This window comes from Pyxicephalus adspersus, chromosome 1 (genome assembly GCF_032062135.1).
Source record: "Pyxicephalus adspersus chromosome 1, UCB_Pads_2.0, whole genome shotgun sequence".
Classification (NCBI taxonomy): domain Eukaryota; kingdom Metazoa; phylum Chordata; class Amphibia; order Anura; family Pyxicephalidae; genus Pyxicephalus; species Pyxicephalus adspersus.
The window spans coordinates 165,419,791-165,431,729 of record NC_092858.1 but is presented as its reverse complement, the minus strand read 5'-3'; the positions used below and the strand labels follow the sequence as shown (position 1 = coordinate 165,431,729).

The window sequence follows — 11,939 nt, the reverse complement described above, 5'->3', positions numbered from 1 at the left end:
AATATTCCCTATATATAATACAATGACATGCTGTGTATAACATATAATATAATATTCCCTATGTATAATACAATGACGCATGGCTCCATAATATATATTTATGTGATGCAATGGGATCTTCTATATATAATATTACAGTGACATGTACTCCTAATATTACTGTATGATATAGATCTGTATTATACAGTGATGTACAGTACACATGGCAGCATGACATAACTATAGAATACAATAGTATGTATGATATATATCCATTGTACAATAACATGCAATATAATGATATGCAGTACACATGGCAATATGATAATTCCATATATACCTTTACTACAATGTGATGTGCTTTATATGTTACAATGATATTACATATATATTTATTATATTATACTGTGGGATGGTATTTAATGATGTACATGACTCTGATATGTGTACTTGTAACCCAATGGGATGGGCATTGTAAAATACAATGACAGGTACTCAGCACATGGCTATATATATATATATATAATAAATTGGCATGTCATACATTTATACATTACATATTATACAGGATATATCTATTATAACACTGGAATGTGCTATTCACATGGCTGTATTATAATATATATATATATAGGAATTTAATCTCTCCAGTACTATACACATGGCAGTATAACCATGATACTAAACTGATGTATTCATAGCAGAATCATAACATTGTTCAATATCCAGGGGTGTGTCATACCAAATGAGATACAATGTATCCAATTGGATCCTTTATAATATATTTGTAGTTGAAGAATAACAACATAATATATCTAGAGGTGCTACTATATATGATACAGAAGTACATGTACCTATAACAATAAATTATACATTTGTGTTTAATAGAGTGGCATTTACTATATTTTTATCAGCTTCTCAGCCGGGGTTCCTTCGCAGTTTTCTAGGAGTTCTTTGGGCAATGAGCTGTTTGTAACTCTCAGGTCAGTTTAAGTGACACCAATGATCTTTTTGGCTATATGTAATGTGACATTCTTCCCACTGGCCAGCAATGTAAGAGGAATTCTTCCTACTGACCATCACACTATTGTACCGTGAGCTGCGGATATAGTTATATAGCAGGGGTTCCCTGATGACCTGAAAGTTATTTCAAGGGTTCCCCCATGTTAAAAAGGTTGTACTGTAGCTGCAAAAACACTTTAAAAAACTCTGTTCATCAAGCAGTTGTCTCTTTTAATGTGTTTTTGAGGACCATGTTGAAAATACCATGTAGGAATTTCACAGATACAAAGCGTATATTAGCTGTGCATGATTGGCAATAGAATTGTTTTTTTTTTCATTTTTATTTTACAATTAGCTTGGCTTGCATACATCTACCGAAGCCCAATTACAGCATTAAAAAGTTTTGGTAGCAATGCATTGTATGTATTTATTTTACTTAAGATGTAATATATGGACATAAATTGGCCTGGAGTTCTCCTAGGTCCATCAAAGCAAAGCTGCCCTGCCACTGACCAATTTTTAATAACCTCTTATCAGAATTTGAGGACCACAGGTAATCCAGCAGTGGTAGGACATGTGTAGTTCAGGGGCAACTACTAACTCTTTGCGCTATGATACAATAACATGTACTGTAATCATAGCTATGATAAAACTCTATGTTGTATTCATAGCTCCATGATACAATTCTCTGTACTGTATTCATAACTCAACACAATACAACTTCATGTAGTGTATAGCTCTATGTACTTCAATTATAGCCTTATGATACCACTCTATATAGCTTCACAATGCAACTCTATATACTGTATTACTAGCTCCATGATACAACTCTATATATCGTATTCATATCCCCATGATACAACTCTATATATCATATTCATAGCCCCATGATACAACTCTATATACCGTATTCCTTCCCCCATGATACAACTCTATATACCGTAATCATAGCCCCATGGTACAACTCTATATACTGAATTCTTAGCCCCATGATACAACTCTATATACTGTATTCATAGCCCCATGATACACCTCTGTATTCCTTGTCCCATGATACAACTCTATATACTGTATTCCTTGCCCCATGATACACCTCTATATACCGTATTCATAGCCCCATGATACACCTCTATATACCGTATTCATAGCCCCATGATACAACTCTATATACCGTATTCATAGCCCCATGACACAACTCTATATACCGTATTCATAGCCCCATNCTCTCCAGCAGCAGCAATCCTCTGAACGGATGACACACAGCAGCCTGAGATCCGTGCATCCGAGGATGAGAGCTGCCGAGAGCTGGGCGGGGTATTCAAATCAGCCGGGCGGAGCAACCGGCTAAAAACGTCTGGGGAGAACTATGATATACCGTATTCATAGCCCCATGATACGACTCTATATACCGTATTCATAGCCCCATGATACACCTCTGTATTCTGTATTTCTTGTCCCATGATACAACTCTATATACTGCATTCATAGCCCCATGATACAACTCTATATACCGTATTCATAGCCGCATGATACACCTCTTTATTCTGTATTTCTTGTCCCATGATACAACTCTATATACCGTATTCATAGCCCCATGATACAACTCTATATACTGCATTCATAGCCCCATGATACAACTCTATATACTGTATTCCTTGCCCCATGATACAACTCTATATACCGTATTCCTTGCCCCATGATACAACTCTATATACCGTATTCCTTGGCCCATGATACAACTCTATATACTGTTTTCATTGCTTCGTCATACAACTCTTTCTTTCTTTCTTTCCTATACTTTCTTCTTGTATACCCCTATGATATACCTCTTTATACTGCAATCATAACTACATGATAGAACTCCAAAACTGTATTCATAGCTTGGATCATAGATGCGATTCTATTTTTATAGCTCCACAGTACAAATATATCTATCTAGATATGGCATTTATTTTATTCAAAGCTGCATGATACGATTTTATATATTCCATAGCAGTATGACGTCATTTATTACACATATTTGAATGTATGATACAGTAATATATCCGTCTCTTCCTAATACAATAAAAATTGTGATGATCAACAGACTCTTAAAATTGAAACAAATGAGAGTGGCTGCTCTTATTGATTTCAAGGTTAAAAACTTATAAGGAGCCATTGGCAGAAATGCAACTGTGTGACCTAACCCTAAGGCAGTGAAAGAGTTCCATAACAACCAATAGGAAATAATACAGCTGGTCTCCTTTTATAATTTACCTTTTCTGTAGTTTTCTTACATTTATAGAATTCTGTTTTGGTGATGTTGGTAAGTGTTTACCTTTTACTTATATGCAGCAAAAATTTTTTATTATAGAGGAAGTTTGCTGTGTTTTCCCTGTGTGTGTGTGTGGGGGGGGTGGGGGTCATCAGTAGATGACTTTAATGACTATCCATCTTATCACTGGCATCCTGTTTAACCATTGTCTTCCTTTCTTCATGACTAAATATAGTACTGATCTGATCAAACAATGACCTAGCCCTATTATTCTGCATCTCAGGTTACTATGTATGACTGTGTTACTATGTGGCTGGCAAGTTCATAAAGTGATCTGATTACTTATTCAGTTGACATTTCTAATCAGCAGGTAGATGACCTTGCCAGGTGACAGTGCCAGGTCTGTGGTGGTGGCTGACTGAACAGGAATAAAAATTTGTCATTACTTTTATTGTTCTTCCCCAATTTAATTGGCTGTGACAGTTTATTACAGAGCCTGCCATTGGCCAGCAATATAAGAGAAAGAGACAATATAATATAAGAGACACTAATGTACTGTATGCTATGGATACAGTAATTATAGAAGGAGTTCCCTAAAGACCTGAAAGTTATTTCAAGGGTTTCCCCATGTTAATGTCAAGAAGGACTGCTCTAATATCATGGGTTGCAGTTAACACCATAGGGATCACCATGAGGATACAATGGTCAAACAGAAAAGAAAAAAGTGGGTCGCTCAATCAAGCTAACAATTTCACTTTACTCTAGGCTCAAAACTCCCATTTAGGCAGTGATTAACCATAACACCTCCAATAAACTAGACAACATTAGTTCCTCATATACATTAATATGGGGATAATCCTCTGTGCCAACATCAGGCCAATCTCATTATGGGGCCCATAATGAAGCTCAATGCAACCTAACCAAATACAACACAGCACGCCAAAAGGGAACACATGAAAGAAGTTTGGGTTTAGATACACCTAATACCAAAAATGGTGCCATAATGAGCAACCATCTTCTGATGGCCACTCAATATGGCATCATAAGTGGTATTAGGTGTATGTAAACCCAAGCACTGGTGACCATTCTTGAAGATCTTCTAACTTGATTGAAAATCTCTGTTTGACCTGGCCAACTCTTCCAGTAAGTGAATCTAAGTTCTACAGATTATAGGCAGATGTCCCACACAAGGTCTTCCCCTCTATTGGAAGTTTAAAGTCACTTTTTCTGCACAGAATGCAGAGGTTGTCATTCCTGTATCCTCCTCACTGGTATTCCGCTAACCCGATTCTCTCCTCTACAATCTAATATGAATTCTGCAGCCAGACTCATCCATTCTTCTCACCACTCCTCTTCTGCTGCATCTCTTTGTAGTTCTCTTCATTGGCTTCCATTTCATCTTAGAATCATATTCAAGCTCGTGTGCTTTGCCTTCAAATCCCTCCATAGTTCTTGTCCCACTTTCCTTTCTGACCTGATAGAAAAATACTCCCCTAGCCGCTCTCCCCGCTCCTCCAATGACCTTCTAATGACTTCCTCACTCATAACCTCATCACATGCACGACTCCAAGACTTTTCTAGAGCTGCCCTGACTCTGGAATGGTCTTCCTCATTCTATTTGCCTTGCTCCTACTTTCTGCTCATTTAAAAGAGCACTTAAAACCAATTTTTCAAATTTGCCTACCCATCTTAGTTTCTTTTTTGAAACCCTCACTACTCACCCACCATTCCATAGCCCTCTCCTATTGTGTGATACTTCCCCATGTCTTAGATTGTAAGCTCTTCTGGGCAGGGTCCTCTACTCCCCCTTTGTGATTGTCAGTATTCGTCTGCCATTTGCAACCCCTATTTAATTGTACAGCGCTGCATAATATGTTGGTGCTATATAAATCCTGTTTAATAATATTAATTCCTGAGCTCCTCCTGAAAAGTGTTCCAGCTTTGCCCTACTTAGGTTGACCTCTAACCTTTTTGCTCATTTCTTGATAGTCCTCTGCGTTGTAAAATCAATCAGTCTTCCTGCTCTACATTTCCTACATTCCACAAAACCGGTTTCTGAAACTGCAGCCATTCTCTTGACCCCATCTCATTTCCGGGCCGATGTATGACCGTTTAGGTTAAACAATCCCTTTGCTCCTGGTCCATACTGTCCACGCTAATTTGCTGCTTAAGGTTCCAAATAACAGCATTTTTCTAAGGATGTGAAAGGAAGCTCAAAACCTTCAAATGAAGTTCATCTTTAAGTATTTGTTAGTCACAGCCCTGAAATATTCCTTACCGTATGGGTGCCAACAAGGGTCAAAATTCCTTTTATTTAGAATTGTTTAAGGTTAATCCAGAACTTCAGCTAGACAGCCAGGAACTAGCATTCTCCAATAAGTAGTTCAGCAGTAACAGCCTCCATTGTTTCTTCAGAACAAATTCTCTTTAATGCTAGGAACAGAAAGGGAAAGGACTGTCTGGATCACACGACTGGCTGAACAAAAGAGCTAGCAAAACTTTTGAATGCTGCTCTAAAGATAATAAAAAAGTGTTTTAATGTGTGTGCTCCAAATCATCAAGCATCTTTTTATTCTTCAAGGTTATACAATGCTTGGGTAGTCTAGTTTGGAAATCTCATATGGTGTCCTGGGTCTATCATCACCTAGGTCCATAATTCTAGTATCCGCTTTTCTTTCATTTATTAACGTTGCTTATAAATCTTTAACGCAAAGAACTGTTGGGTATCTTTTGTGCAGTAGAGTTTCTGCTGCAAGCAAGGTTGCATTTTCAAAGACCACATAGGATCTTTTCCAAGGGTGGGGAAATGTCAAGAGATTAATACATCTTCCTTTTTATCATAGCTTAATTGGATTGTGCTTATTCTCCAGTTCTTACAACCTAATGCCATGGCAGCCTAACAACCTTGTTTACTTTAGAGTGTTACATTTCTGCAATGACAGAGAGAGATTACAAGTAAATAATAATAAAAAGTGATCGCTGAGAGGTGAGGTTGTACTATTTAAACAGAGTGGAGATTGAAATTATTACAGATGCGCCTGGTGCCCAGTTGTCTTAGGTTACGTACACACGTCAGATGATTGTCATCCGATAATCACTGCAGGAGAGAATCTGATGTGTGCACAGAGCTCGATTTCTGTTGTTCTAACAACTGTTTTGGTGGATCCGTTGACAACAAATGATTCTGATGAAAGTGAAAGGAGAGAGAGCACAGCGGGGTGCCGCTCCGTCGTTCTCCACTCTCCATAGAACGGTGCTGTATGTGCAACGCTTGTTCATTCATCGTGCAGTCTTTTAATGTTGGAAAGGGTCTTTCACGATCCTTTCCAAAGACAAAACAACTATTTCCAACAACAAAAAACAATTATTGCACATGTGTACGTAGCCTTATACATTAATAGATGACATCTTGTTAAATAGTGCAGTATGAGTTACAAGTGCATCGTCTGTGTGTGATATGACCAAAGGCTTGTTGGTGTTTCCATACAAAAATCTAACCATGACAAGCTGCCGAGAGAATATTATTTTTTTTCATTATAGGTGTGTTGTCTTCACTTTTGTAACGCTTGCGTACAAAGCCATGATCTCCACGAACACCCCTCGCTGGCAGCAAAGTATTAGCGGATACAATAGCTGTCAGCTGGGAAAATGCAACACAGCTTATCAAATTTCCCCAGAGATATGCAGGTCTGCTTTGATCTGATGGCATCCTTGGATCAAGTTATTGTTCTTCGTGTTTTATAAAATGAGAACATTCTCACATGTCTGCATCTTAAATTGAGCCTTTACTCTCACAAGTCCCGCTAGTGTTTAAGTATAGAGAATGCTGCAAAATGTATCCATATCCAGCGCAAATCATGTGACCAGTACAGTGGCATTGACCATGTGATCTCCGAATAGAAATACCACAATTCAGATAGGGCTGTGGACTGTCTGTAGATTTAAAGTGGAAGCCCAAATGTACAAAGTAAAATTTATTGTTTGTATTTTATTTTTTCTTTTGGGCTTTTTTAATTTTATCGTCACCTAGTGATCATGTGATTTACACACTTTCTATCTCTATGTCTGAACACCTTTTGGCCATGTTTGTCGCTTGGGCTGGAACTTCAACACGTCTGTCTGTGTTCATCCCAATTACATAAAATAGATTTATAAGATTGTTTCATTGTAAGTGAAAGTACAATTCTGTTGCTGAAAATGTTTTTGAATGTTGTGGTTGTATTAGTTTTATTTGTTGTTGTTTTGTAGGTCATATGATCATGTGGCCTTTGCCATTACAAAGTAGTAGTTGTACAAAATAAGGCAGTTGAACCAACTGAGGCAGACAGTGTTTGATACTATTATTTGGATAGGCTGGGAATTTTTAAAAGTATTCCTTTTACTTTTCTATAGTTTGGTCACATGTGACACTAAGATTTACTACCTATGGTATGATTTCCTATAAAAGTGGACTTGCAAGGTGGGTGAAACACATCTCTTGGATTGTTTGCTATATTTCTGAGAAACTAGAATAAAAACCAAGCCTACCCAATGCAACCACATTCAATGGGCGTTTCACAATTCTAATTTTCAGTATTGCAGCCTCTACCTATAGAAATCTGCAGCTATAGAACCAGAATCATGATGGGGCTTGCTTGGAACAAAGAAACACAAGGCTTACATTAAAAACCAAAGCCCATTTTGTACCTTCTATAAGAAGTCAGTGATATAAGAATCTGTTTGATGTGAGTACTGTTTGTTTATGGAGGTTATTTATAAATACCTAGTTGATAGAATACTGTGGATTTGGAACTATTGATTGACTAAAGTCCTTATTGACCCGCCATGTTGGCATTATCGGCCATAGGCTGTTTTTAGCTTTTACCTAAACATTCCTGTAGGCCGGTCCAAAGTTCAAGCTTTATGTTTAACTATTTTTTCTTTTAGCAAATACATTAAACCAAGTTCATCTGAATTCAGGACTTCTGGAGAAGAGATTAGGGTTGGTTAGGAAGTTGATTAGCCGGCTTACATGACACACAAAGGATGAACACCCATTGCCGGTGGGGTATTGATGTCATTAAACCCATGAGCAGGCTGAGGGTGAGCCAGTCAGACGAGTTCCTGGTTGCAATCTATGAATACTCATGTCGGCCTCCCGGTACGTAGCTTGGCCCGTTCATGTAAATGTGTATTTAGTTGTTTGCTGTGTTTCTGTTTTTTAAAGGAGCTGACAGCACTGTTTTCTCTTATAAAGTTAAAGTTTCCATTGGTTTTTGGATTATATTGTTAGTGAGGATGATGTTATAGAAATGTTGGGTCTGAGCCAACCTTTTTCAACCTTTTTACCCCAAAGAAACATTTGAAATGCTTTTCTAGTTTTAGTGGGGGTTCTCTGAGACCTAATTAATTTGGAATTAGTGGGGAAAAATGTTCCTGCATTTGGGGTCAATGGGTTGAATTTCCCTTCTTTACACTGACGGTCAGAATGCTAAACATATAGACGACTATAACAATCATTGGTGTCCTGCAGCTGGCTTTTCCAAGTGGCATTGTCCCTGAAACTAGGCAGGCACCATCAAATATTGGTCAGTCATCTACCAGTCTAGAAACCCCATGCAACCTCTGAAGGAACCCCAGGGTTCCATGGAACACTGCTTGAGAATGGCTGGTCTAGGATATGGCTGCAACAGGTTACCACTTGCAGGGCTGTATTAGTATATAGTGAAGCTGCTTTGCAGAAACGCTTACAGCACCCCGCAGTTCTAATCTGGGTAGGTTTCACACCCATTTACAAAAAATGAGGCTACCTCCGAGCCCACTTCATTACTTAAGTTCTATTTTCTGCATCATTAAGGAACACAGCTGCAGGAAAATGAAGACTTGGGGAAGTCCCGAGACTGCATTGAAGAGCACATTTAAATAAATAGTTATACTAAAAGTTAAAAAAAAAAAAAAAAAACTTTCACAGAGGTGCTAATAACAGCTGCACAATGTGTTGTAAATTGTTTATTTCTAACTCTGTGCAAATGCATCCTATTTTCCCGGCTGCTGAAGAAATATTTGTTCTATGGTCGATAAGCACCTAGGTTATTTTGTTTTATTAAGAAGTAGCTGTCATAGCCTATTTACACTCCTCAAAAATCCATTACTGCAAAGAGAATTATTATATAACCAGTGTTTCTATAGCTACTGTGCAGCACCTTTCTCTGACTACAACCAAGCAATGAAGCTAAAAAGGATTGCCCGAAATACAGAGAACAGCCAAGCAAACTGCTTAGGTGCCTTACCTGCTGGAAAACTGACAGCTCCTTGGTGATAAGACTTAATATACTGGAACTGTGCTGTCCATGGTTTGCTGGTTCCACCAGACCCAACACCAAGTGATGCCTTAAAACCTCAGCTATTACTCTTTTTCTTGTTTTCAAATTGGCTTAAATTCAATATTAAAGATGCATAAAGGCTTTCATTGGTGTCTTCCAAAAAAAACTCTGGTTGTTATGTTGGCAACTCTAACTGTAATAAAACAAGACTAGTGTGCAGAAAAGAACCTTTAAATTCTTTGATCTCTAGTCTTGGTCTGGATCTGTGAAGGTATCTGTTAAAGCATTTGTTTTTTTAGAGCCTTTTTTGAAATAGAAAAATATGGTTTGTTACTATGAGCAGTCCACTTTCTTTTTAATGTCTTTGATCCCCAACCTACAATAAGCATTCAGGGCTCCCCAAATGACCAGTTTTGCACACTGTAATGGGGGAGGAAAGCTTCATGTTTGTATCACCGTTCGATTTAATAAAATTTTGTTGGCTTGAGTTTTTAATAATCTCCCCTCCCTCTGCAGGGGCAGTAGCTCTTAATCCTTATTTTATGTTCTCTTTCTTAATAAAGGAGATTTTTGTAGTGTAAGAACAGCTTACATTGCCTTATAATGTCAGTTTTACAGATTTTAAAATGATTATGACTACAGAGAATTATTGTTCAGTGAGTTTATTGCAGTTTATTTAGCTGTGTGCCTTAGGATATGTCTAGGTTTTTGAATATTTTATTGACAGCTATTTAACCCCCATAAGATCCATTACTAGTATGCTATGGGAGTGTGTTGGAGATGTGCATTCCGTGCTATTGACATGGCCTGTGAGTGGACCATACCTATCATCTATGGACAGAATTTAGGAACCTGGCCACTGAATTCCAGCTGCCATTTGCAAGTAATCTTCTAGTAAACCAGTGTTGCTTGGACATTGCTTTGTCATCCTCTGCCCATTCTTCAATGGCTTGTGGTCTCAGATGGTTTTGCAGGGGTTGTAGACCAACTTTACCATATGCCAACCACCGGTCTGCCTTTTCTCCTCTATTATTTTCCGGTAGTTATATAACGCCAATATATTACAAAGTCGGTAGTCATTTCACTACAGACTCTGTTCCTCTTAATTGAACAAATTATAACATTTCATGGTTTAGTAGGTGATTTCGGACAGGCATTTGTGGTCCTACACGTGTTTGCAGTAGATTCTGTGTTCCCAGATTCTGCATACACTGTCTAGCAGTTCGTTATCTATTCAACCCATTGCCCCAACTAATGTCTGTCAACTATTATGGACTTGAGCCAGCTCAGCCTAGGGCTTAGTAGTCATGTGGCAACAGTTCTAAAGGACTGGAATCTCTCTACTCACAAAGACCCTAAAAATAGCTGAATATGCCTAAAGGTAAACTTAATAACTTATAATATATTGGAAATTACCAGTCCTTGGATATAGTGGCTGCATATCTTACATTTTGTTACACTTTAATGAAAAGGGCCTTCACACCCCTTGCTAGATACTATTGTTCTCCACCACCCCTCGGCTGGGCAATACTTTTCTCCCTGACCCTCTTTGTACAATTTTCTCCCCTACTGCTCACCACCACCACCACCACCTCCACCTCCTCACTGCACCCTCTGCTCCTTTTGGGTGCTATTAATGTTCCCCATCCCACTTCTCCAGCTTCTTTTCCTGAGCACCGATGCCTTTTTGACTTCATTGTTCCTATATTTTTTTTTTTTTTTTTGTCATAACTGACCACCACCATAAGGGCATTTATTTCTTCTCAATATCAGAAATTGTTAGATTCCTACTGAGCACATACACTAGACAGAATTTTTTTTCCTCATTGATTAATCACTCTTGTGCAAAATTATAAAACATACATTTTTACCCAAATGTCCTTTTAATTCACATAAATGACCGGTCACGTAAAATTCCACTTTTGTGGTCTCCTTACTGTACACAAGGCAAGGTCCTACTCTGGGTGTCCTCGTCACTGTTTGCGTGATGTACACATTTGTATTTGCTATCTGATTGTGGGGTTCTTTTTGGGGTCTATAAGTGGAGGACATTTGTTAAGGGGGACCAGTGCTGGATTTCCAGTCCCCTGCACCCAGAAATGGCCTTGGTGAGGGTCTGATTGGTGAACCTAGGTGAGTATATCCCTTCTCCACAAGGTATCTACCGTAATACCAAGAAATACATATATGAGTGGGGGTAGAAGGGTAGGGCAGGTAACTTGTTTGTGCCAGATGAGGAGTTTTAATATGAGCTCTATAGCTTTATGTAGTGCAGAATTTTACTTTTAAAAGATATTTTAAGGCTGATGTGTGTTGAGATGAAGTCTGCTTGTCTTTTATTACGCTTAATGAGGAGATAATGTGTAGTCAAATATCCTCTCCACTTCTCAACATCATTCTGT

General features: G+C 38.2%; 1 protein-coding gene across 1 annotated transcript in view; it reads left to right on the top strand.

The window, feature by feature from the left end:
- The window catches only part of MRPS6 (mitochondrial ribosomal protein S6), a 46,135-nt gene that overhangs the window by 899 nt on the left and 33,297 nt on the right, over positions 1–11,939 (top strand). The window lies entirely within an intron of this gene.